This window comes from Cibotium barometz, chromosome 23 (assembly GCF_041138505.1).
Source record: "Cibotium barometz isolate CiBa-2024 chromosome 23, ASM4113850v1, whole genome shotgun sequence".
NCBI lineage: Eukaryota > Viridiplantae > Streptophyta > Polypodiopsida > Cyatheales > Cibotiaceae > Cibotium > Cibotium barometz.
Genome location: NC_141068.1, coordinates 52106191 through 52131092, shown reverse-complemented (window position 1 = coordinate 52131092; position 24902 = coordinate 52106191). Strand labels below are relative to the sequence as shown.

Below are 24902 nucleotides of genomic sequence, written 5' to 3'. Positions count from 1 at the left end.
CGGTTGCCAGTGGCCAGAATTCCCTTCTCCTCCCACTAGCGGTGCATTATTTGCTTTCTTGATATGAGAAATGGAAGTACAAACAGCTGAACGCTCATTCTTTACCTCACTGTGCTCATAATGCTTTACCAAAAAGGGAACCAGTGCAGAGTTACATCCATAACTTTTTGCCAACTTCTGTCTGTCACTTTCCATCCGGTTCTATCTGTATGCAAAGGAGCAGGCTACTGCCTGCTGATGAATTTCTGGTGTCTAGCTGCTCAGAAGACTCCTATGGGCTGTGTTAGCTCAAGGGCTGAGGGCTGATAATGACGACAAATGAAGGGGTCTCGGCCTTTGGGGGGGGGGGGGGGGGGGGGGATTTAATTAACACAAGTCCACCAAACCCTTGTGCTAAAAAGGTGTGAAACCCTAGGCCTCTTGGCCAGGCTGGTCTACTCATGTTTAGACTGCCCAAAACAGTTCTGAAACTACCCCAAACAACCTATTTCTGCTCCATGAGTCGTGATAACTAACACACACACACACCCTTCCCCCCCCCCTCCCCTCTTTATTAAGGGGCATTTTAACTGTAGCCAAGCCCTCCCCACTAGGGATCGTAACACGGCACCTCAGTAATCTTCCATTCATCTGAGAAGGGCCAAACTTGATGATTTATTTGGCTTTCGGAAGCTTCCCAAACTCAATATGGGCTTCTTTGCTGATGTTCACTGCTGCCCCTCTGCAGCCATTAGGTTGTGTTGCCCCTCTCTTGTAGTCATCATGCACTTTCAAAGTAGGCAAATGGGTGTCCGGTAAAATTTCTCGCAGAGATCATGCACTTCTAGATGAGGCCAGTGGGCGTCTTAATACCACCTTTACTTGACCTTACAGTTTTCCTGGCTTGTCCATTCTCATAAGCCATATGCCTCCGACCAGCTATAACCCATCATTGATGTGCACCTGCATCTACCTAGTGTGTGCAAACCCTAACCTGCATTCACAGTCATTCCTTGGTTGCATCATCTTGTGAGGGCTCACAAAGATCTGCTTGACCCTAATTGTCATGTTCTACCTTGTGCCTGTTCTCAGTTGTCTTGGCACATGCATCTTAGGACTAATGCATGTGATAGGCACTGAGGAGCACAGGCATCACTCAAACTGAAAGGCACTCTGGCAAGAAACCTCGGCTACCACATGGAGGCTCTGCAGCAATGTACCTCCTTGTTTGTTAAAATGTAAAAGAAAACTCCTCTTTACCAGTACAGCCTGGCTTTTACAAGGTAAGTGGTCATCAACAATGTACAAAATGTTTAGCATTACTCCATTAGTCACATGATTAGGAACACGGATAAGAAGGCCGCATTTTAAGGAGATAAGGCAAGGGCACTAAATTGTTGAATGATATGGCTTTTGGCAGTTTCCCAAACTGGGTATGGGGTCTTCTTTGCTGATGTTCACTGCTGCCCCCTGTGCAGTCATCAGGCTGTGTTGCCCCTCTTGTAATCATCATGCACTTTTAGAGGCAGCCAATGGGTGTCCAGCACTGTTTCTTGCAGTGATCCACACTTCTGGCCCAAGTCTTTATGTTGTACTCTCGCGCGACAAGCCCAATTCAGGTCAGCCTTCAGTGTAGATGAGACATGGGCAGCCCTGTTAGAAACGTTTTCGGCCATCTTCTCGAAACAGTGCTTGCCACCATACTTGGCCACCATAAGGTGCGGAGGATCACACCATTGACCCAGTAGTAGCAGTGCAAGTTTTGCACCACCTGAGCAAGATGATGGAGAAGGATTTGGTTGGATAACTAGAGGAATTGTTGGGGAATGGATCCATTAAGCCCAGCTACTACTCTTTTGCTGCTCCAATTCTCTTCCTTAAGAAAAAGGATAGGTCGGCCAGACTGTCTGTGCATTATGAAGCACCAAACAAGATCGCAATCAGAGATAAGTTTTTTATGCTACATATTCAAAACATGTAATTCATCCGAGAGGATGTGAACACTCTTGGACACGCTTCGTAAATAGTTAGGCACTTAAACACTTCACTTTAATGGAGCGCAACACAACAAGGTACAAAGCTGAAAATGAGATTGCACAATGAACACCACCGGGGCCAGAAAGGGCCGACCCCCCCCCTCAATATTGATGTATATTATTGGAGTATTTTATTTTATACAAAATTCCACAAGCATTCATAACAGATTTTTCCATGAAAAAGTAGAACATCGTGCTCGCTGAAGCTCCCGCCCTCCATCCCTGTTGCGCTTCCTGCACATCTGCGCCCCCCCCCCCCCCCCGCCTGCCTGCCTGCTTGTCGCCTTCTCTTGCCCCCCCCGCCTGCTGTCGCTTCTGCGCCCCCTCCCACGCTGCTCTGGCCGCCGCCCCTCCTCCTGCCCCCTCCGCCTGCTTTCATTGCTGCGCCCCCCTCCCTCGCTGCTGCGCCCCCCTCCTCGCCTTCTCGCCCCCCCCTCCTCGCCTTATCGCCTTCCCGCCCCCCCTCTCTTCGCGCCCACCTCACCTCTGCAGCGCCCTGACCCCCCCCCCTCCGCCAGCATTTCTCCTCTCCGCCCCTCTTGCGCGTAGCTTCCGCCCCCCCCACCCCCCCCCCACCCCCCTAGGGCTTCTACTTCGCCATTTCACCCCCCCCCTCCCCTTTCTTGCTGACTTCCGCCCCCAAGGGGTCCTTTTTTTCTTTTTTTCTCCGGCCTTCGTCTTCCGCCTCTCCGTGTGCAGCTCGTTTCTTGCAGGTTTTCCGCTTTCGCCTCGACTTCGCCTTAGCTTCAGACTCTGATGGAGACTCCTCCCGCCCCGCCTCAGAGGGACTCATCCGCAGCCCCCTCGCCCGCCCCTGAGGACACCCCCATCAGGCTCTCTCTTTCGCCGGAAGAGGAAGCGAGCCTCACCGCAGAGGTGGAACGCCTCCAGGCTCATTCCACCATCTGCCGTATAGTCGGCACTCGCCCCAGCAGAGGGGAGATCCGGGATCTTCTCCAGGCCCGCCTTCTTGCAAATGAGGGCAAGATCCTGGACGTACAGCTACTGGGCCGTGGACATTATCAGATCGAGTTCGAGACCGCCCAGAGCGTGGCCAAGGTCCTTGCCATGAGTCCCCTTGACATCAGGGGTGCTCCGGCTTTTTTCAGACCTTGGCAGCACAGCTCTGACCCAACAGCGGCTGAGCAGGGAGAGCGCCTTTTTCATGTTACAGTTTGCTTCCCTGGACTCCGCCGGGAGTATCTTCCGCTCCTCTCTCGGCTAGGAGCATTGGTGGGCTCGGTACTAGAGACTGGCCCCACAGCAGCTTCAGTGGTGGCCAGAGCAGCTGGGCTACCCTCCGTCAGAGTTTTGGTGTCTGACATCGCCTCCCTTCCTAAGGTCATTCAACTACCTAGGATAGGGGGGGGGATGGATTGATCAGAGAGTGGAGTTCTCGGGGCTCCCGAACTAGTGCTTCATATGCAGGCAGGTCGGTCATCTGGCCAAGGCCTGCCCTCGCAGGAGACCTCGACCCTCACCACAGCAACAGGCCCCTGATGGCCCACTGGATTTGTCACCTGAGCAACAGATTGCCCCGCTTCTTCTGAGCATTCGGAAGAAGCTTTTGTATTGGAGTACAGCTCGACTATCCTTAGCTGGGAGGGTGGTGGTGGCAAATCAGGTGTTGCTATCGACCATGTGGTACATTACGTCTTGCTGGATCTTCTCGAGCTCTTGCATCAGCCACGTACAGAGGCTGATCAGGAACTTTCTTTGGTCTGGGCGGGACGGTCAGCCAGCCCGGGCAAAGGTTGCATGGGCAGTTATTACACTTCCGCTGGCGCAGGGAGGCTTGGGCATTATAGATCCAGTCGATCAATGTAGAGCCTTATTGGGGAAGCTTATTGTTCGGGGGCTGCTTCCAGGCGCTGAGCCTTGGAAAGAGCTTCTCTTGCAACGGCTGCAAGCTCGGGCTCCCCCAGCAGGGGGCACTTGGGCACCAGAGATTCGCGATCTTCATAGAGATGAGGAGGACAGGCCTCAGTAGAGGATGGGAGGACAGATTTGCTTTGAGTACCCTGAGAGCTTGGGAGCTGCTGAGACCGGGGCTCTCTCAACGACCTCCTTCTTGTGTTGAGGAGCGGGCCAGACAGCCGCTCATCTGGAGCCCAGCGGTTCGCACAGAGCAGGGTCATATGCTGGGTTCTCGGCCTCGTCTAGCCTAGGGACCTTTAGCGGCAGGCCCAGCACGCAGTTTTGGAGACTGGCAGACCTTCTGCAGTCTCCCAGAGGAGATCCAGGTGGAGAGGCTGAGTCACTTCAGAGGGGGGATGATATTCAGGAGGCACTCACAGAGGAGTGGTTCACGCCTTTCGAGCCAGTGGCCCCACGGTGGATGGGAGCCTTTACTCAGTTGGAGATCCTGATTGCTGTCAGAGCTTGCACTAAGGATGGCAGATGCCTCTACTATGAGATTCAAGATGAGGGCAGACTTCAGAGAGTGGAGGTGGAGTCGCCTTTGTTTACAGAGTGCACCTTTCAGAGGATACGGGTAGTGGCCGCCGCTTCGCGGAAGTGGCATATTGACCCCGACCCTGCTGATGTGCTCCCGGATTGGCGCATATGGGCATATGCAGCGCGCCCCTTGGCTCGGCTATAGTGGGACCCAGGGGAGTACGAGTGGCATGATCCTTATGCATCCCTTGAGGCCACAGAGATCACCTTTTTCCAGTATACTGTTCGGCTGGGGAGGCATATTTTGACGGCGAGGAGGATGGTCTCTCCAGCTACAGCGGGGCATTGGCGGCTACAGGGACTCTCACAGGAGTTCCTGGAGGATTTCTGGGCTCGGCTCTGGGCTAGTCGACAGGCCCGCAGGATCTCGACTTTCCAGTCTGGTCGCCCACAGGGGCTCAGGAGTTGGCACCTGGCTTGTTTACAGCGGTCTTCCGGCGGCCTGCGTCCGATGCGGCCACCCTATGGAGACACAGAGACATTGCCTTTGGGATTGCCCTCAGGCACAGCAGATTTGGCTGCGGATGCTACGTATTTTGGCCCCCCTCTCTCCAGAGGGTATGTTTACGTGGGGTGCCGCTGCTTGGTCGACTTCGACAGGGCCTGCTATGGGCTATGAGATGGAGCAGGACAGTCAGGCCATCAGATTCATTAGGGGCCAGCCTCGCTTGGTTCCGGCACCGGATTTCTCGTCCGCCAGCTGGACACAGGAGAGGGATCTACGATGGGAGCTCCTCAGCAGCCTGACCATCTGGTTCACCTGGAGGGCCCGGTGTTTCACGGCCTTTGAGGGGAGACTGGAGCCACCAGCAGAGACTGTTCGGGGGATCTGGCAAGAGTTGATCCACACCCAGCGAGGACAGTATGACTGCATCCGGGGCGACTCGGACGAGGCGATCTTGTGGCGCCAGGCCTTTCACACCACCTGGCGCAGCGGCCCTTTCTACACCTTACACACGGGATCCCCCCGTTGGCATTACAGGCCACCTGTTTGGCTATTCCCCCCCCCTATTGTATGATTTAGCCCCTCAGTCCTTAGTACTGATGCTTGTATTTTGCAGCACCTAGGGAGAGTCTCTCGGGCTGCCTTGCTATATTCACTGCTCTGTTTCTCTTATGAGCAGGAGAGATCTTTTGTAGCCCTACGGGCGTTTTTATATAACTAATGAAAGGATCTTTTCTCGGAAAAAAAAAAACAGATTTTTCCATGAACAAAATGTATGAAAACATGTTTCCAAATAAGAATGTCGAAGTAGTCTTTCGGAGTAGAATTTCCGTCGTAGAAGATTGGTCACATGCAATCCTCACCTTAATGTGGATGAGAGAACGCGTCACTAGCATTCCAGGACCACGCACGACACCGGCACTCCTCCCATACTAATGCCTGGCTCTCTCAACCAACAGTGACAAGAAAGCTGGTTCTCCATAGCACTGGCACCGGAGGTCACTCCCGAGGTTGTAATGTTGAAGTTGGGAAGTGCCAACATCAGCTACACTCAATGAGTGACACCCCCAGGTATTGCCACGAGCTCCAAGCAAGCACCAAAATCAGCAAACAGCATAGCCAAGGGACTGGACAGCAGCTACACACAACCTAGGCGGCGAGGCAACCAACCATAGAAAACGTTTTTTACTTTGTTACAAACCATCCCCGCCCATATGTTTCATCCTCGAAACCTTGCATCAATTAGATAATCCACATGGGTAGGATCTCCAATCATAAGTGCTTGGGTACTAATCATCCAAAAGTGAATGAATGAATGGCATATCCAATCCAATTGTGAGAGCATCACTTTGCAAGCATGGTTGTAAATGGCCTCCAATAGCTGTAAACTTCATTATTTGCCCTCAAAACAGCCCAAGACTTCCTCTCCAAGATAGTACATCAAGTCTGCCATCTTCCCAATGCAAGTATCTTCATTCTGAAATGGTATGAAGCTCTCTTTAACATTGATTTACTGGAATTTCCAGCAAGCTGAATCACTGTTATTCCCATCCATTTGACTCAGCAAATGCATCCAAAATGTCCTCATGACCTTCCAAAACCGTGCCATAAGGGCTTTTCGTTGGGTAAACCTTTCCATTTGATGAGGTATTCCACCAAAGAACGGTTGCATAGCACCCTTTCTCTAGTACCCAACACTCTTTCCGGCACATATTCCACCATGCCTTCCTCATTCATGGGAGGCAACTCATCTTGAACTTCCACTATTGGCCCAACATATGCTCTCAATTGAAAGACATAGAACACATCATTATACGTGTAGTTGCCGGTAGAAAACAACTTGTAAGCCACTTGTCCCACTCTTCTCTTCCCTTTGTATGGACCATAATATCTATGAGCCAATTTGGTGTTGGTATTGCCGTTGAGAGATGCATATCTTTATTTGGGAATGCGCAAAGCACCCAATCTCTTTCTTTGAACTCTGCCAATCTCCTATGGGCATCAGCATATTACTTCATACTCCTTTGAGCAAGCTTTAAATTGTCCTTGCATTGTTGTAGAAGAGTTCGCATCCTTTCAACCTCATCCTTCGCATTTTGATTTGCAACCTCTTCTCTATTATCACCATTGGCACATTCACCTTGTGTCCATAGATGGCCTCAAAAGGCGACACTCCAATGCTCACATGATTTGTACTACTGTAAGCAAATTCCGCCAAAGGCAACCAATCGTCATGTTGAGTGTCATAAGAATAGTGTCTCAAATATGTCTCCACCCACTTATTGACTCTCTCTGTTTGCCCATCCGTTTCCGGGTGACAGGCAATGCTAGGAGTCAATTTAGTTCCCATAAGCTCAAATAGTGTCCTCCAAATGAGCCCATAAATTTGGCATCTCTTATCACTCACAATTTGTTGAGGCATTCCATGTATTTTAAACACATACTCCACAAATTGCCTTGCAACCATAGAAGCCATGTATGTGACTTTGGAAGGAATGAAATGTGCCATTTTTGTCAATCGATCCGTCACTACATTCATGCTATCCCGACGATTCCTTGTACAAGGAAGCCTCATAATAAATCCATGGATACATGCATTCATTTACCTTCGAGAATAGGCAAGGACTGAAGCAAACCTCCCAGTTTAAGTGTTGGATCCTTGTTTAGTTGACATGCTAAACATCTTGTCACATACGCGTATACATCTCTCCACATACCTTTCCAAAAGAAACTCTTCCTTCTCTTGTTGAAGGTTTTGTAGAGACCCAAATGCCCCGCCATAGGGGTTGCATACATCTCTTCCATCACCTTGACCTTGTACGATGAAGTAGGTACAAGATAAACCTTGTCCCTATAGTACAAGAGACCATTTATGAGCTCATAATGTGACAAATCTTCATGGATACCTTGCTGTAATTTCTGCACCATTTCAGACACTTCCTCATCTACGAGATACTCCTCTTGAATGTCCATGACCCAATCCCTATACAATTCTGAAATTGCGTACAATGAACAAGCCCACATCCGTGAAAGAGCATTGGCCACTACAATATATTTTCCTTTTGTATGAGTGTTGATGCCTTTGGTTTCTGAGGCAGATACTTCTCTGTGGCATGTCCATTGCTGCCTTACAGAAGTTCCATTCTTAGCAGGTCTCTTTCACACATCTCCTCATCCTGCATGATGGGCAAGCATCATCGAGATGCATTTTCAGAGGAGGCCACTCATCGAGCAACCCGAAGACTAGAGCTTATACATGCAGATCTTCTTGGACCCATGGAGGTTGAGTCTCTAGGAGGGGCTCGATATTTTCTTCTTCCCTCTTATGGACCATAAAAGAGATGGCTCATTTTTTGTTGCATCATGCAAGTCTCCCTCCTGCTTTCTCGGGATGAAGTTATCGCTACCTCAGTTTATCTCATTAACCGCTCTCTCACAAAAGCGGTTGAGGGGATGAGTCCGGGGAGGCTTTTACAAGACACAAGCCTTCTGTTTCTCACCTACGTGTTTTTGGTTGTGTTGCTTATGTGCATGTCTGAGATCAAAAGAGGACCACACTCGTACCGAAGTCAAAGAGGATGATCTTCACTTACTACAATCTAAGATCCAAAGGGTACCGCTTTTGGGATCCGGAGGTTGATGACATCATCAGTTCCCGTGATGCTCGGTTTGATGAGAATTTGTTTAGCATCGACTCCTCTCCACCTGATGCATCTTCCGACTTTCTGGATGATCCATTCCAGACAGATGTAAGTGATCTTATACCTCTTCCACGTCAACTCCTCCTCCTCCTCATCCAGTTGCTGCAACTCTAGTGCCAGCTGCTACTTTCCAACCACCAGTGCTTACTTCATCACCTCTCCCAAGAACATCGGATGAGTCTGTGTGAATGTACCTAAACCATGCAGCCCAAAAAGGGCCGACTTCTTTGCTGGGCACTTTAATTCTCATATATAAATGAGACCCTTCGCTTGTCCTCGGCTCACCAACTGACATGCAAGCGCATCTACGTTTTCTCATCATCGCAACGTTCCATCTGCTCGTGTGTTGGTCACCTCACATCAGCGCTCCAACACTTGTGTACAGGTCGCCTCACGTCTGTATTACCACTGCTTGCTGGTCAGCACACAAGTCGACACCTACATCAGCTTCTATTGCATCGCTTACAGCCAGGTCATGCGCTGATTTGACTGCAACTTGATGCCACCTACAGCCAGTCTCAACAGCAGCGTTAACTGCTATTCGTCTGGGCGCCTACATCAGCGCTCCAACACTTGTGTACAGGTCGCCTCACGTCTGTATTACCACTGCTTGCTGGTCAGCACACAAGTCGACACCTACATCAGCTTCTATTGCATCGCTTACAGCCAGGTCATGCACTGATTTGACTGCAACTTGATGCCGCCTACAGCCAGTCTCAACAGCAGCGTTAACTGCTATTCGTCTGGGCGCCTACATCAGCTTTTTTGCATCGCCTACTTTAGGTGACGAACTGGGCGCCTACATCAGCTTTTCTGCATCACCTTCTTTAGGTTGACTTCGTCACCTTCATCAGGTTACCAGCAGCGTTAACTTCACCTACTACATCGCCTACACCAAGTTCACTTTGTCGTCTACATCAAGTGATCTCTGACGTGTGCTTCAGGCTTATATCGGTGCTTACACCAGGGTTACTCCAGCTTTGTTAACCTCGTTTTATGGGACAGCAGTTCTCTCTGCTTATCCGGAGTCTCACATAGAGCTCCTGTACTGGACTTCATCTTTTATATTGACAACAACATTGCATACTGTGTGTTTTACTCTGATCTTTCATATATTTGGTTCTTTGGTCTCTTTTGCCCTCACATGGTATCAGAGCTATCGTGAACAAAGGGATCAAAGACCTAGAAAGAACACACCATGGATCGTCTACCCTCGATTCAAGAGGATCAGCCTTTCATACCAGATACTGACTCCCCTTATTCCGATATAGATCACACAGAGGATGGAACTCCTTATTCACTGGAGAGCCCTATTCGAGGTCTTTCATTGGGAGACGACCAGCCTACTTTTACCCACTCACCCTCTTCACCCTTGGCATATGGTTCTTCTTCTCCAAGCTTATCAGCAAACGGTACCATCAACTACCCTCGATCCCTAGAATTTTGTGAACCCTAATAGATGGGTCTAGGAGTATAACTCATTCTCCGACTTCCGGTGTTCAAGTAGGTAACACTGTTTTCTCCTCTGGTTCACTTTCTGTTCCAACTCCTAATGTGTTATGAAATACTGCCCAAATTCAAACTCAAAACCCTCCCTCCCAACCCATACCTCTCCCTACTAGTGTTGGCATGCAGTCATCACTGCCTGCACCTCTTTTGGGTCCTGCGTATGGTTTCCACCCATCCCAGTTAGCTTTTAACACGTCGCCCTCTGTCACTGCGGTCTCACCCAACATTCCAAGGTATCAGGTGGTTTACCAACCCATCTCTGGCACTGGTTTTTTTTCCAATTATGTGTCCTATCCAGGGTTCGTACCTCAACCTAGTATTCCTCCTATGATGAGTACCCAAAACTTGATTCCCTCTTATGGAGCACCCTCAACAGGTCTTTCATCCATGCCTGGTCTCGGTGAGCCGTCGAGTTTCTCTTCTCAACACTTCCACTCTGGATATGGCCACCAGCCTTCCTAGACTCCCCCACCATCTTCCTTTCATGTTTCCATGTCCAGAAATGCTTTCATAGAAAAGACTCGTTTTAACAGGTCTAATTATACAACCTGGGCTAATCCTATGGAACAAGTTTTCACATCCCAAGGTTATTGGAACCTCGTAAAGGGCCTTGACCCAAAACCCCACCCTTCTCTCGTACCTCCTGACGTCATCAGCCATTGGGAGGCTGGAAATGCCACTGCTATAGTGGAGCTCATGCAAGGCCTTCTGCATGAGTTTCATTCCCAACTCCAGCAGTTCCCCTATGTCTCTGACAGATGGGCACATCTCGCTGAGAGATATGCCGCACGTGATCGTACGCGTCACATTGATCTTGAGCATCAAATTCAAATTTTCTCTATCAAAGAAGGAGATGACCTAACCGTCAAAGTTGCTGAATATCGGCGCCTTAACGCCGAGTTTGCCACCACTGGCTCTGCCAAGTCCCAGGAAGATCAGGTCATCACTCTTTTAAACAAGTTGCCTCCTAGCTTCTCCACTTTTGTCACACAGACCATTAGTTTAGAGCCTATGCCTAACCTATATGAGTGTGAATGCCAACTCTTGCGTTTTGCTAGGTTGCATGACCAATTTCATCCCAAGAAGTCATCCTCTCCCTCCACTCAAGAGGGGGCCCTTGTGTCCGATACAACCTCTACTCAAAAAGGACAGCAAGGGAAAGGGAATAGCATCTTAGGAAATCAAGGCAAATCTTCTAGCAACCACACTGATTCCAAAAATCATGCCTCCACACCCATTCCCTACTGGTAAAATATTCCCAAAAAGAATAGATTTTGCACCTCTTGCCAAATACCTGGCCATGTTGATGATGAGTGTGTTTTTAAAAACAAGGAAAATAGAGGCAATAACTCCAACCCTACTACCTCCACCCGCCAAAACAACCAAGGTGGTAGCAATGCCCCAAATTGGCGATTCAGAGGGGGTAGCAATCCAACACCGACTCTACCAAGCTCCCCTCCACGGACCCAACAACAAGGAAATGGTTCTACTTGGCCACGTTCCTCCCATTGGCGAGCTAATAGTCAGGTTGCTCACGCCCCACCTTCCCAGTCAGTTTCTTTCACCACTCCTGAAGAGATGTTTGACTGGTCTTCCCTCACACCTCATCTTGGCTCCTCAGCCAACATTGCTCAGGTCGCTCTTAAGATTGATTCCCGCCACCACTCCACCAAAAGGAAGAAACGAAGGCCTAAACAAGGCCATCCGCACGGAAACGCCTCTGCCCTCATTCAGATTTGTCAATTACCTGATAATCGCAAGGTGCCCATTATTGAGGCCCATCCAACTCTTCCCTGTGGTCATCCTGTCACTCGGGTAGTTGACAATGACGCTACTCACCATATCGCACGTAATGCTGACATTTTCATTTCTCAGCATCCCGTTAAGGGAGAAGTTTGATGTGGCAACAACACAATGATGCCCATAAAATCCATTGGCACTGCCTTATTTGACACCAGCACTCGCCCCAACAAGGCTACCTTGGACAATGTCTATCTTGTCCCTAATTTAGGTCTCAACCTTCTTTCTGTCTCCCAGCTTACCCAACTCGATCGTGGTGTTTACTTCAACAAACGAGTTGTTGAGGTAATTGATGAAACTACTGGTCTTGTTGTTGCCAAAGGACAAGCTCAGAAGGATGGTTTGTACCGACTGTCCACTTTTCGAACTGAGCCTTCTTCTATTGACTCACAGTTTTATGGGGTTCGGGCCTATGTTACCCAAGCTCCTTCCGACATTGAACGACTATGGCACTTTCGCTATGGTCATTTACCCTATTCCACTCTCTATAAGCTATCTCGAGACAAGTTAGTTGAAGGTATACCCAGCCTCAAACTGACAAAGGATGTCTGTCAACCCCGTCAACTGGGTAAACAACATCGTACCCCACTCCCACAACACGCTACTCATCGGGCCTCGGGAATCCTCCGGTTGATTCATTTCGACTTGAGTGGTCAATCCCCAATCCCTTCCTTGAATGGATCTCTATACTACATGCTGATTGTTGATGATTATTCAAGGTACATGTGGGTATATTTCTTAAAGCATAAATCTGACGCTTTCCAATACTTTTCGACATGGGTTCGGTTAGTCACCAATCAAATGGGCGTCTCCATTGGGACTGCTCGTAGTGACAATGGGGGTGATTTTATCTCCCATCAATTTTCTCAGTTCTTGCAAGATCATGGCATTCAACACCAACTCACCTCCACCAACTCTCCCCCACAGAATGGAGTGATCGAGCGCAAGAACCGAACGGTCATGGATATGGCACTCTCCATGCTTTTTGCAGCTAAGCTGCCTGAACGTCTCTGGTCAGAATCGATCAGCACTGCAATGTATCTTCTGAACCGTTGCCCCACGGTTGCTGTTCCGCACAGGACCCCATTTGAGGCTTTCTTTGGCGAGAGAGAAGCCAACCGTTTCCCACTTTCTTGTTTTTGGATGTCGAGCATATACTCACACTCTGAATTATACAAGGAGCAAGCTTGAGCCAAGGAGTGAGTTGCTCAATTTTGTGGGTTTCTCTTCTAAATCAAAGGCTTACAAAGTTTTTGATCCAAGATCAAACAAAGTTTTTGTTCGTTGAGACATTGTCTTTGATGAGCGAGACTTACTTCACCTTCCGCTGCCCATACCAATTGAACAAGAATCTCAGACTGTGCCAAATTAACCCCATCAGTTACCTACAAATCCTCCTCTTGAGGAGGCTTCCTCCTCTCGTCAACCACCTAGGGACCCTTTACCTAGCTGGTATCAACAAACCATCCGTGATTTTGGTATACTTCCCTTTGATATCCCTTTGGACGGTCCTCGTCGATCCACCAGACTCACCTCTCGTGCCTCATTTTCCTCTTTTTTTACCGCAGACTATGTGGCACATGATGAGCCAACTTCGTGGAAAGATGCTATTAGAATTCCATCCTAGAAACAGGCAATGGAACTCGAACTTGAAAGCATTGACCGTAATGGCACGTGGTCCCTTGTGGATCGCCCTCGTCATAAGAAGGTCATTGGAACCAAATGGATTTTCCACACCAAATTTAAGGCCGATGGTACCCTGGACAAATACAAAGCCCGGCTTGTCGTGCAAGGCTTTCGCCAAAAAGAAGGCATTGATTTCGACGAGACTTTTGCTCCCACTGCTCGAATGACCACAATCCGTCTTTTACTCAATCTAGCTGCCCACCATAAATGGCCAATCTACCATATGGATGTTAAGAGTGCTTTTTTAAACGGCATTCTTCAAGAGGAGGTCTATGTTGACCAACCTCAGGGACTCCCTCTCCCTGGTCTTGAGGATAAAGTTTTTCGCCTACATAAAGCTCTTTATGGGCTTAAACAAGCACCCCGGGCGTGGTATCATCGCATCGACAAATTTTTTCCCAGCCAAGGTTTTCACCCATCACACTCTGACCCCAATCTCTATATTCACACTAATCAGGTGCTCGTTTGCTACCTTGTTCTGTATGTCGATGACCTAATAATTTCACGTTCCCATCAAGACAAAATGATTGATACACAGCTTAGACAAACTTTTGAGATGACTGCTCTCGGCCTTCTCTCATATTTCCTTGGCATGGAGGTGATCCAACATCCTGATGGTATTTTCGTATCTCAACAGAAATACTGTCTCCAACTCATTACTTCCTATTTTCCTGATGGTGCTATCCCTGTGGCCACTCCATTGGACCCCACCGTTAAACTATCAAAGGAAGTGGACTCACCTCCACATGAAGAGCGAGCCTACCGACAAGTGGTTAGAAAACTTATTTGGCTCACAAATTCTCGTCCTGATATCTCCTATTGTACCTCCATTTTAAGCCAGTATTTCAATGCTCCAAAGGAGCCACATTGGAGTTCAGCAATGAGGGTTGTTCGCTATCTAGCAAGTACCTATTCGTATGGACTTCACTACAGTCGCGGGATCTCCTTGCACGGTTACACGGACTCCAACTGGGCTGGTGACCTCGATTCTCGACGTTCTCATGGTGGTTATTTGTTCTCCCTCCTCGGATCTGTCCCTTTCTCTTGGTCTAGCAAAAAGCAAGATATTGTTGCAGGTTCTTCAACAAAGGCCGAATACCGGGCTCTCTTTTTTTTTCCAAGAAAAGATCCTTTCATTAGTTATATAAAAAACGCCCGTAGGGCTACAAAAGATCCTCTCTGCTCATAAGAAAACACAGCAGAGAACAAAGCAAGGCAGCCTGGGAGACTCTCCCTAGGTGCTGAAAAAAATACAAGTATCAGTACAAAGAACTGAGAGGCTATATCATACAATAGGAGGGGGGAAAAGCCAAACAGGTGGCCTGTAGAGTGCCAACGGGGGGACACCGCGTGTAGGGTATAGAAGGGGCCGCTGCGCCAAGTGGTGTGAAAGGCCTGGCGCCGCAAGATCGCCTCATCCGAGTCGCCCCGGATGCGGTTATACTGTCCTCGCAGGGTGTGGATCAACTCCTGCCAGATCCCCCGAACAGTCTCTGCTGGTGGCTCCAATCTCCCCTCAAATGCCCTGAAGCACCGGGCCCTCCAGGTGAACCATATGGTGAGGCTGCTGAGGAGCTCCCATCGTAGATCCCTCTCCTGTGTCTAGCCGGCGGACGAAAAGTCCGGTGAAGGAACAAGGCGATGCTGGCCCCTAATGAATCTGATGGCCTGGCTGTCCTGCTCTGTCTCATAGCCCATAGCAGGCCCTGACGAAGTCGACCAAGCAGCGGCACCCCACGTGTACATACCCTCTGGAGAAAGGGGGGCCAGAATGCGCAGCATCCACAGCCAAATCTGCTGTGCCTGAGGACAGTCCCATAGGCAATGTCTCTATGTCTCCCTAGGGTGGCCGCATCGGACGCAGGCCGCCGGAAGACCGCTGTAAACAAGCCAGCTGCCAGCTGCAAAGCAACTGTGGGCGACCAGCCGCTGGAAAGTCGAGATCCTGCGTGCCTGTCGACTAGCCCAGATCCTGGTCCAAAAATCCTCCTCCTGAGAGAGTCCCTATAGCCGCCAGTGCCCCGATGTAGCTGGAGAGACCATCCTCCTCGCCGTCAAAATATGTCGTCCCAACCGAACAGTATACTGGAAAAAGGTGATCTCTGTGGCCTCAAGGGATGCATAAGGATCATGCCACTCGTACTCGCTTGGGTCCCACTGGATCTCTATGGCCTCAAGGGATGCATAAGGATCATGCCACTCGTACTCGCGTGGGTCCCACTGGAGCCGGGCCAAGGGGCGCACTGCATATGCCCATATGCGCCAATCAAAGTCCACATCTGCAGGGTCTGGGTCAATATGCCACTTCCGAGAAGCGGCGGCACCACCCGTATCCTCTGAAAGATGCACTCTGCAACCAAAGGCGACTCCACCTCCACTCTCTGAAGCCTGCCCTCATCCTGGATCTCATAGTAAAGGCATCTGCCATCCTCAGTGCAAGCTCTGACAGCAATCAGGATCTCCAACTGAGTAAAGGCTCCCATCCACCGTGGGGCCACGGGCTCGAGAGGCGTGAACCACTCCTCTGTGAGTGCCTCCTGAATGTCATCCCTCATAATCAACCCCCCTCTGAAGTGACTCAGCCTCTCCACCTGGATCTCCTCTGGGAGACTGCAGAAGGCCTGCCAATCTCCAAAACTACATGCTGGGCCTGCCGCCGCCAATGGTCCCCAAGCTAGACGAGGTCGAGAACCCAGCATATGACCCTGCTCTGTGCGAACCGATGGGCTCCAGATGAGCGGCTGTCTGGCCCGCTCCTCATCACAAGAGGGAGGTCTCTGAGAGAGCCCCGGTCTCAGCAACTCCCAAGCTCTCAGGATGCTCAAGGCAAATCTGCTGGATCTATAATGCCCAAGCCTCCCTGGGCCAACGGAAGTGTAATAACTGCCCAAGAAACCTTTGCCCGGGCTGGCTGACCATCCCGCCCAGACCAAAGAAAGTTCCTGATCAGCCTCTAAACCTGGCTGATACAAGAGCTCGAGAAGATCCAACAAGACGTAATGTACCACATGGTCGCTAAAAGCACCTGATTTGCCACCACCACCCTCCCAGCCAAGGATAGCCGAGCTGTACTCCAATACAAAAGCTTCCTCCGAACGCTCAAAAGAAGCGGGGCAATCTGCTGCTCAAGTGACAAATCTAGTCCAATCTGGCATCCCAAATATCGCACTGCTGTGCCTGGAGGAATCCATCTAAAACCCGGGTCTGGGCTCCATGTCGGAGTGGGAGCGCTACTGATCCAAAAGGCCACTGTCTTGCGCCAATTGATCAATGCTCCCGAAGCTGCACTAAAAACCTGGAGCGACTGCTCAGCCCGCTGAAGATTGGCCTCCTGGCCATGCAAAAATAAACCCGTGTCATCAGCAAACTCAACATCGAGCAGGTCCTCCCTCCGGACTGGGAGCTGGAGTCCTCTCAAACCAACCTCCTCTGCCGTCAGATACATGCTCATAGGCTCAGCAAAGAAGAGAAAAAGAAATGGGGCGAGAGGACACCCCTGACGGACTGATCTGGTCAACTCAAAACTCGGGCCCCGTCCTCCTGCAATCAACACCTGGCTACGAGCTGTGGAATATAGAGCCGCCACCCCTCGAATCCAACCTGGCTCAAAGCCCAGGCGAAGCATAGTGCCCTCTAAGAAACCCCAATCGACTCTATCGTATGCCTTCTCAAAATCGAGAAGCATCACGACCAAGTCCTCACCAAGAAATCTAGCTCGGGCCGTCGCCTCCCAAGAGGTGAAAATGTTGTCAAGGATACTACGCTCCTTGACGAATCCTGTCTGGGTAGCATGAATCAACTCTCCCAGGAAGGACTGGATCCTCAAACTCAAGGCCTTTGCCAAGACCTTGTAGACAGTATTGAGGATCGTAATAGGTCTCCAATGCCGAATATCATCTGATACTCCCTCCCCCTTGGGGATAAGAAAGATCAAGCCCTCTGAAAAGCTCTGTGGCATCATCCCAGTGTCCAAAACATACTGAAAGCCCCTGCGGAGGCCTGGCCCCAAAAGGTCCCAATAGCGCATAAAAAAGGCAGGCGTCAATCCGTCCTCAACTGGGCAACTATGGCGCGGAAGGGCCCTCAAGGCCTCAGCAAGCTCAACCTCTGAGAGAGGCTCACCCAGAACTGTACACAAACGATCTGTGACCCTCCTCTGCACATGGGCCCACACAGTCTGTCTGCAAGCATCTCGAGCCTCAGTGGGGCTGGCTCCGCTGCAAGCAGGTCTCTATAGAACCCAGTGGCAATGGCTCTAATCTCCTCGGGCTCAGTAGCTACCGATCCGTCCGGCCTCCCAAGCTGGCGGACTCTTGCTCGAGCATGGCGGGCCCAGTAATCTCAAAAAACTCCCCAGTCACTCTATCACCAAGCTGCGTCCACTGAGAGGCCTGGCGGCGATAGTAAAACTCATGTCTCTGCTCCTCTGCCTCTCTAACCTCCTGGCGTGCGTGACTCAGCTGGGATGCCACCCACTCACATGTAGGCTGCTGCTCCTAAAGGCGCTGAAGCGAAGCAAGGCTACGTCTCAGCCGACGCTCCCGCTCGCGAGCCTCTCCCAGCCGTGTCAAGGCTGCAACGTGCAAAAAAGAGCTGAGCTCGATGAGTCCATGGGCACACTGGCCTGCTGCATCCTGGTCAGAGCTCTGACTATCATGCCATATCCTCTCAATGTCCTCAGCGAGACTAGGATCGGTAAGTACCCTCTCTGGGATCCTCAACTGCAAGCTGGTCTCCCGTGTCCTCTCCTCAAGTGTCAAAATAACTGGCGCATGGTTTGAAAAAGAGGTGCCTGCGAGAATGCCAACAGAGCCCCCTCGCTCCCCTAACCTGTCTCCCACATAAAAGCGGTCAATCCGTGATAGATTAGTCCCTCCCTGCCGGCGATCCGACCGAGAGAAACTAAGACTGTCCTGAGAGCGGGGGAAGGCCTCATGCTGCCATGCATCAGTGATCCTCAGTGTCATGCACAATCGCTCCCAAGCTGCAAGCTCCGTACCGTGCACTGTAACATGACTGCCTCCCACCCTATCGGCCGGGTCCTCAAGCATGTTGAAGTCCCCCCCGACACACCAATGTGCGGCCTCTGGCAATGCATCCGTAACTTGGGTCCAGAACTCTGCTCTGGCACTAGCATGGTTGGGCGCATAGACATTGAGCACGCCAAAGAGCTCATCATGCGTCCTCAGAATGACATACTGTGCTCTACCAAGCACAATGATCCCGCGATCCACAATGGCCTGCCGCCATACATCCGCAATGACCATACATACTCCTCCCTGCCCACCCAAGGGGCCAAACCCTGCAGACCAAAAGGTGTCCCATCTACCAGGCATCACCGAACCATATCTCCGGATCCTGCTCTCACCCAAATGGTGCTCCTGCATCATCAAAATATCAATACTGCCCCCAACCAGGCATCTCTGCAGCTCCTGCCTCAAGCATCCACGATAACGTATATAATGTGCACCGCCAAGGCCCTGTACATTCCATGAGATGATCCTCATGGATGACCTGCTGAGGTGGATGCTGTCTCAGCCGTACGGCGGGCCTTCGCAAGCGGCTTGGATGGAGAATAGTCCCCATTCGAGCGGCTACGAATCTGCCCACCTGGTGTGCTGCAAGAATCTCGGATCAGGCGCCAGTGGCTATGTCCCATGGCGACTGCCTCCCACTCAAACAGAGCACCCTCGTGTATGCATACATATCCAGGGTTCCGTGCTAAGTCTGCCACTATGCAAACGACCAAATGTCAAATCCCTGAGGCGTCCACACTCCCGGGATCAATAAAAAAATGAGCCAACTCCCATAGTCGGCCTATCACATCTGTCACCTCCAGATCGCTCACATGATGAGAAAACTCAACTGCCTGAGTCTTCAAAGTGCTAAGAGCGAGCTCCAGAGTCCACTCTCGGTCGCATGGGCCATAGAGAGGGAATGAGAAGGCCACTGTTGAATCAAGTGCCTCCTCCCCGCGGGTCGGAGGTATCACTACATGCACTCTGATGGGTGCTGGCTCATGGGGGCCCTCTGCTCCAAAAAGCCGTGTGAAGGAGTAATCAAAAGCCTTCGAGCGCTGCCTGGTGTAAACTCTTCTTAAGGCGGGAGTAATGTTACGTAGCCCGTAGCGGCTACGTACGCGAGGCCCAACCAGCTCTGAAACCGTCCACTGGAGCGTAGACGACGAGCAAGCTAGGTTCAGGGGTGAAGGCGCCCAAGACGGAGTTCCATGGGCAATCGGGCATGTGTGGGCAGGCAATCCCCTATACATGCTCGGCGGTGGGGAGGATTCCCCATTACCTCTCAGCCTGGGTGGCGATCCACGACTTCCCTCCTCTCGTGTGCGACTACATTGCTGTGGCATCTCCCTTGGTCATAACCAAGCTACTTTGATACCAAATGTTAGGGCCTTGCAAAGCTAGCCCTAACCCTAGCAGCTCATCATGCGAAAACAATCTCTCCCTACAGCTTGCTAAACAACTTCGCCCGTGCAAGCTGATCCAACAAGTCATCAAAGTGGGGCAGCGGAAACTCATTTTTGACAATGAACTTGTTGAACGCCTGCCAGTAGCCACACATAGAGGACCAGAGCTCAAAAAGGTGAGGAGCTCTGAAGGACCAACCCTTTGGCCATCACTTCCTCCAATTGCTGCATAAGCTCTGTCAACTTAAGATGGCTCATCTGGTATGGGGTATGAGACAGAGGCTTTGCATCGGAATGATATTAATACAGTGGTCCTCCAGCCGAGACAGAGGGAACACCTTGGGCAAATCAATATTGAACAAATGACCATGCTCGTCCATCCGCTGCCTATTTGTAGCAAAATCCTCTAAATCGTGAAACAACCAACTACATAGCCCGGACATATACCATACATGCCTAAGCACTGTTGCATATCGCCCGCTTCATTTGAAGCGGCAGATACAACTGCGGCATGGCGTATGTGAGATGGTAAGGTTTCCCTAAGTGCTGGTCGAAAGTATTCAAGAAAGTCAACCTATGCTCCTTGTGGTAGACCACACTTGCATGGATCATTCAACAATGGTGGCCTAGAATAACATCCATATGATCCAAAGACACGACCTTGAATCCAAGATGTTCAAAAAGATCCCCAATAGCCAACGGGACATACTCCAAGGTCTTAGAAATTCGAAATTGGTTCAACTTCTTCCATTTGCTCCTCATGGCGGTGGCTAGGACTACACCACCGGTGTTGTAACTGTGAGAACAAAAGGACGAAAGGACCAAATGTATGAGAGATCAGAGCAAAACAACACATCATGAAATAGGTGAGCGAGTGTATATATGATGGTGAGTGAAAATATGTTCAAGAGGCCCTCTGATGTGAGGTGACTCTCAGTAGAATACCAATGCAAAAGCAAAGATGATGTTTCAGCTGAAGCAAGATCGGTGACAAAGGCTCGCATCGATGTGAGGGAAAGGCACTCCGTGAGGTGGTCGGTGTCGAAGGCTCGAGTCGGTGGATGCAAGAGGCACTCCAAGGTGGTAGTGGGCAACGGAAGGTGAAGTGGTGCAAGCACTAGTGACAAGGGTGCTGCAGTACCTGAGGGATGATGAAGAGTAGAGAGGGCTGCCGTCCGAGTGGCATAGGCTCTGGTGAAGAGGGTGCTGCAATACTTGAGTGGTGATGAGAAACAGAGAGGGCTACCGTTGTAAGCTTTTATAGCTTTATTAACATGATTAAGACTTAATTAATGAACATAAGACAAAGCAGGAAAAGATTGAGTTGTTTGCATTGAGACAGGGGCCTCTCTTAAATAGAGGCCAAAAGGGTACAAGTGAAGAGACACATCCCTGGGAAGGAGTGTGGCTCCTGAATCAATGGTTATGTCCTTTGGACTTAGGGATGTGTCTTTTAATGAATAGACATGTCCTTTGATAGTGACCCATGTGTAAGGGTGTGACCCTTCACACGTGTCCTTTCAGTTAGGAATTAAGGAGTAATCAAGGAGGGATTAAGAGAGTTAGTCACAATCGTGACATTCCCTCCCACTTAAAATAAGACTCCGGCTAAGAAGAGATGGTTGTCTTTGAAAGAATTCCCGAAGAAGTTCTAGATATTCCTATAAGTCTTCATCACTTTACCAAGTAGAGTCGGAATCATCAAGATCTCTCCATTTAACCAAAAATTCTGTAGTAAGCTTATGTCGTGTTTCTTTCTGTCTGACATCAAGAATTGTCTCTAGAATTAAGAGTATGTGTTCATCTTCGATTTCCAGAACATAATCCAAAATATCTAAAACTGGAAAATCACCGTCCACAAACTTCTTGAGCCAAGAAATATGGAAAGTTGGATGAATTCTACTCCAAGAAGGCGGTAACTCCAACTTATAACTGAGAGATGAGTTCTTCTTAATAATACGAAAGGGTCCATAATATCTTCGGCGAGGCTTTGGAAAGACTGATTTCACTGAGGGACAATATATAATAATACCAAGTCTCCTTCTTGAAACTCAATGGACGCGATGCTTATTAGCTGTGCGCTAATATTGCTCTTGGACGCTGACCATCTTATCCTTAATCTGTAATAGAATATCTTGCATTTCATGAATGAGTTGGTCTGCTAAAGCCACTTTATGTTGAAGAACAAAGTTGGCAGGAATAAGGGGAGTATGGCCATAAGTTGCTTAAAAAGGTGTCATTCCAATAGCTGAATGATAAGAATTATTATAAGCAAATTCCACCAAAGTAAATATTCTTCCCATGAAGCTAATCGAGACTGAACATAATGACGCAGCATTTCTTCCAGAATCTGAATGACTCGTTCCGTTTGTCCATCTGTCTGTGGATGATAAGCAGAGCTAAAGAGTAAATTTGTACCAAGAGACTTGAATATCGAAGTCCAAAAATGTCCTGTAAACTTTGGACCTCGATTAGAAACTATAGATTTTGGCAATCCATGAAGTTTGAAGATATATTGTATGAACAGTACTGCAATATCTGAAGCCTGGGCTGCTTTCTTGCACGGAATGAAATGTGCCATTTTAGAAAATCTGTCAACCACCACAAGAATCTGTGTATTGCCTTTAGAAGAACGTGGCAATGAAGTGATAAAATCCAAACTAATACTTTCCCAGCGTTCATTGGGAACTGGAGGTGGTTGAAGAAGACCAGCTGAAACTTGTCTGCTAGCTTTCATACATTGGCACGAGAGACATGCTGTAACAAACTTAATAACATCTTGCTTCATTTGAGGCCAATAGTATGTGGCTGTCAAAAGACGATATATCTTGTTGATGCCTGGGTGTGCAACATAAGTGACCTGTCATGAGGTACACAAATACGATCCTGATAATATAATAAACCATCCACTATTGTATATGCTCCATAAATCTTCAAGTCGGAAGGAGTTGCATTCTGAGAATTGAGAATTCGAAATGCATTTCCAAAATCACAATCCTTTGAATAGCGGTCCTTGAAACTTTGAGGTATATCCATTTCAACTGTAGAAATAACCAGGCAGCATGCGACTGAGGGCATCCGCAACCACATTGGTAAGACCAGGAACATACTCAATTGTCATATGAAAATTGGCTAAGAATTCGACCCAATGCGCTTGCCTAGCATTCATAAGATATATTTCAAAGAATGATGATCTGTTTTCACCACTGAATCTGCACCAAGGAGATAATGTTTCCATGCACGATAGGCATGAACAATAGCCAAAAATTCCTTGTCATATACCGGGTATCTTACTTGAATTGCAGAGTGCTTATGACTGTCAAATGCAATAGCACGTCCTTGTTGCATCAAGACTGCACCAGTGGCAACATCAAAAGCATCCGTGTAAACATCAAAGGAGAGAGTAGGGTCGGGAATAGCCATGACAGGAGTTGTTGTCAAAGCTGTCTTTAAATTTTCAAAAGCTTGTGTTGCGGCTTCAGTCCACTTAAATGCAAGAGCGGACTTTAGAAGTTCTGTGAGAGGAGCAGCTATTTTGGAAAATCGATGAACCTTTGTGTGATAGAAGTTGGCAAGTCCAAGAAAGCACGAACATCATGGATGTTTGTGGGAGTTGACCAATTGACAATAATCTATATTTTCTTTGGATCCACGAAAATACCGTCTGCTGAAACAATATGTCCAAGGTACTCCAAGGATGTCTTGAAGAATTCACTTTTGCCTAGATTAATATAAAGAGCATTGTCACGAGAAGCACATGGAAAACAATCTTAAGATGTGCCTTGTGTTCTTCCATATTACAACTGAACACCAGGATGTCGTCAAGATAGATAACGACGAACTTGTCCAAAAAAGGACGAAAAAGATCATTCATCGGACTCATAAATGTTGCAGGGGCATTGGTTAACCCGAATGGCATGACTAGGTACTCGTAATGACCATATTTTGTGCGAAAAGCTGTCTTATATTCATCACCTTCGCGAATACAAATCTAATGATATCTAGACTTAAGATCAATTTTGGAGAAGACCTTTGCATGGAGCAATTGATCAAACAATTCATCAATGCGCGGAAGAGGATACTTATTCTTGATGGTCAACTTATTAAGGGCACGATAGTCGATGCAAAGGCGCATAGACTTATCCTTCTTTTTTACTAAAAGTACTGGAGCTCCAAAAGGGCTTTTGCTTGGTCGAATATGTCCTTTCTCCAAAAGTTCAGTAAGTTGTCGCTGTATCTCCTAAGATTCTGTAAAAGAAACTCGATATGGAGCACGAGTAGGTGGAGCACTGCCAGGAAGGATATCAATAGCATGGTCGACTAGTCGCTGAGGTGGGAGAACTGCAAGAAGCTCCTCAGGAAAAAGATCCAAGTATAGAGCAAATAAAGGTTACCTAAGGTACATCACCTTCGTATCTATGTCCTCGGGAGGATTGTTGGCTGAATAGACCATTAAAAGTGCTGAGGAACAACCACTCTTGTAAACCCACCGTTTCACTTGAAGAGATGAAAGGGTTGGTGTAGAAGGTTGGTCTCTGATTCCTTCGAGTGCCACAAGCATATCATTTTGAGCAAATTGTATGAAATGGTTCCGGCAACTAATCAGGGGATCGTATTGATACAACCATTCTTGACCAAGGATCATATCATAATGTGCCAAATTCATGACTTCGAAATCCAATTTGTCACGATAGTGCTGAATTCGAAAGGAGAGGTGTTTGGCAACGGTGTTACACAAGGATGTGGAACCATCGGCAAGCTCTACTTCATAAATAACAGCACTTTCAGAAGTCCAACTCTTCAATCTCTGAGTCAAGGTGGTTCCCACAAAGTTATGAGAACACCCACTGTCAATGAGCTAGGGT

General features: G+C 48.9%; 1 protein-coding gene across 3 annotated transcripts in view; it reads right to left on the bottom strand.

Moving 5' to 3' along the window:
- Positions 1–24902, bottom strand: part of LOC147626078 (uncharacterized) — a 79253-nt gene that overhangs the window by 43847 nt on the left and 10504 nt on the right. The window lies entirely within an intron of this gene.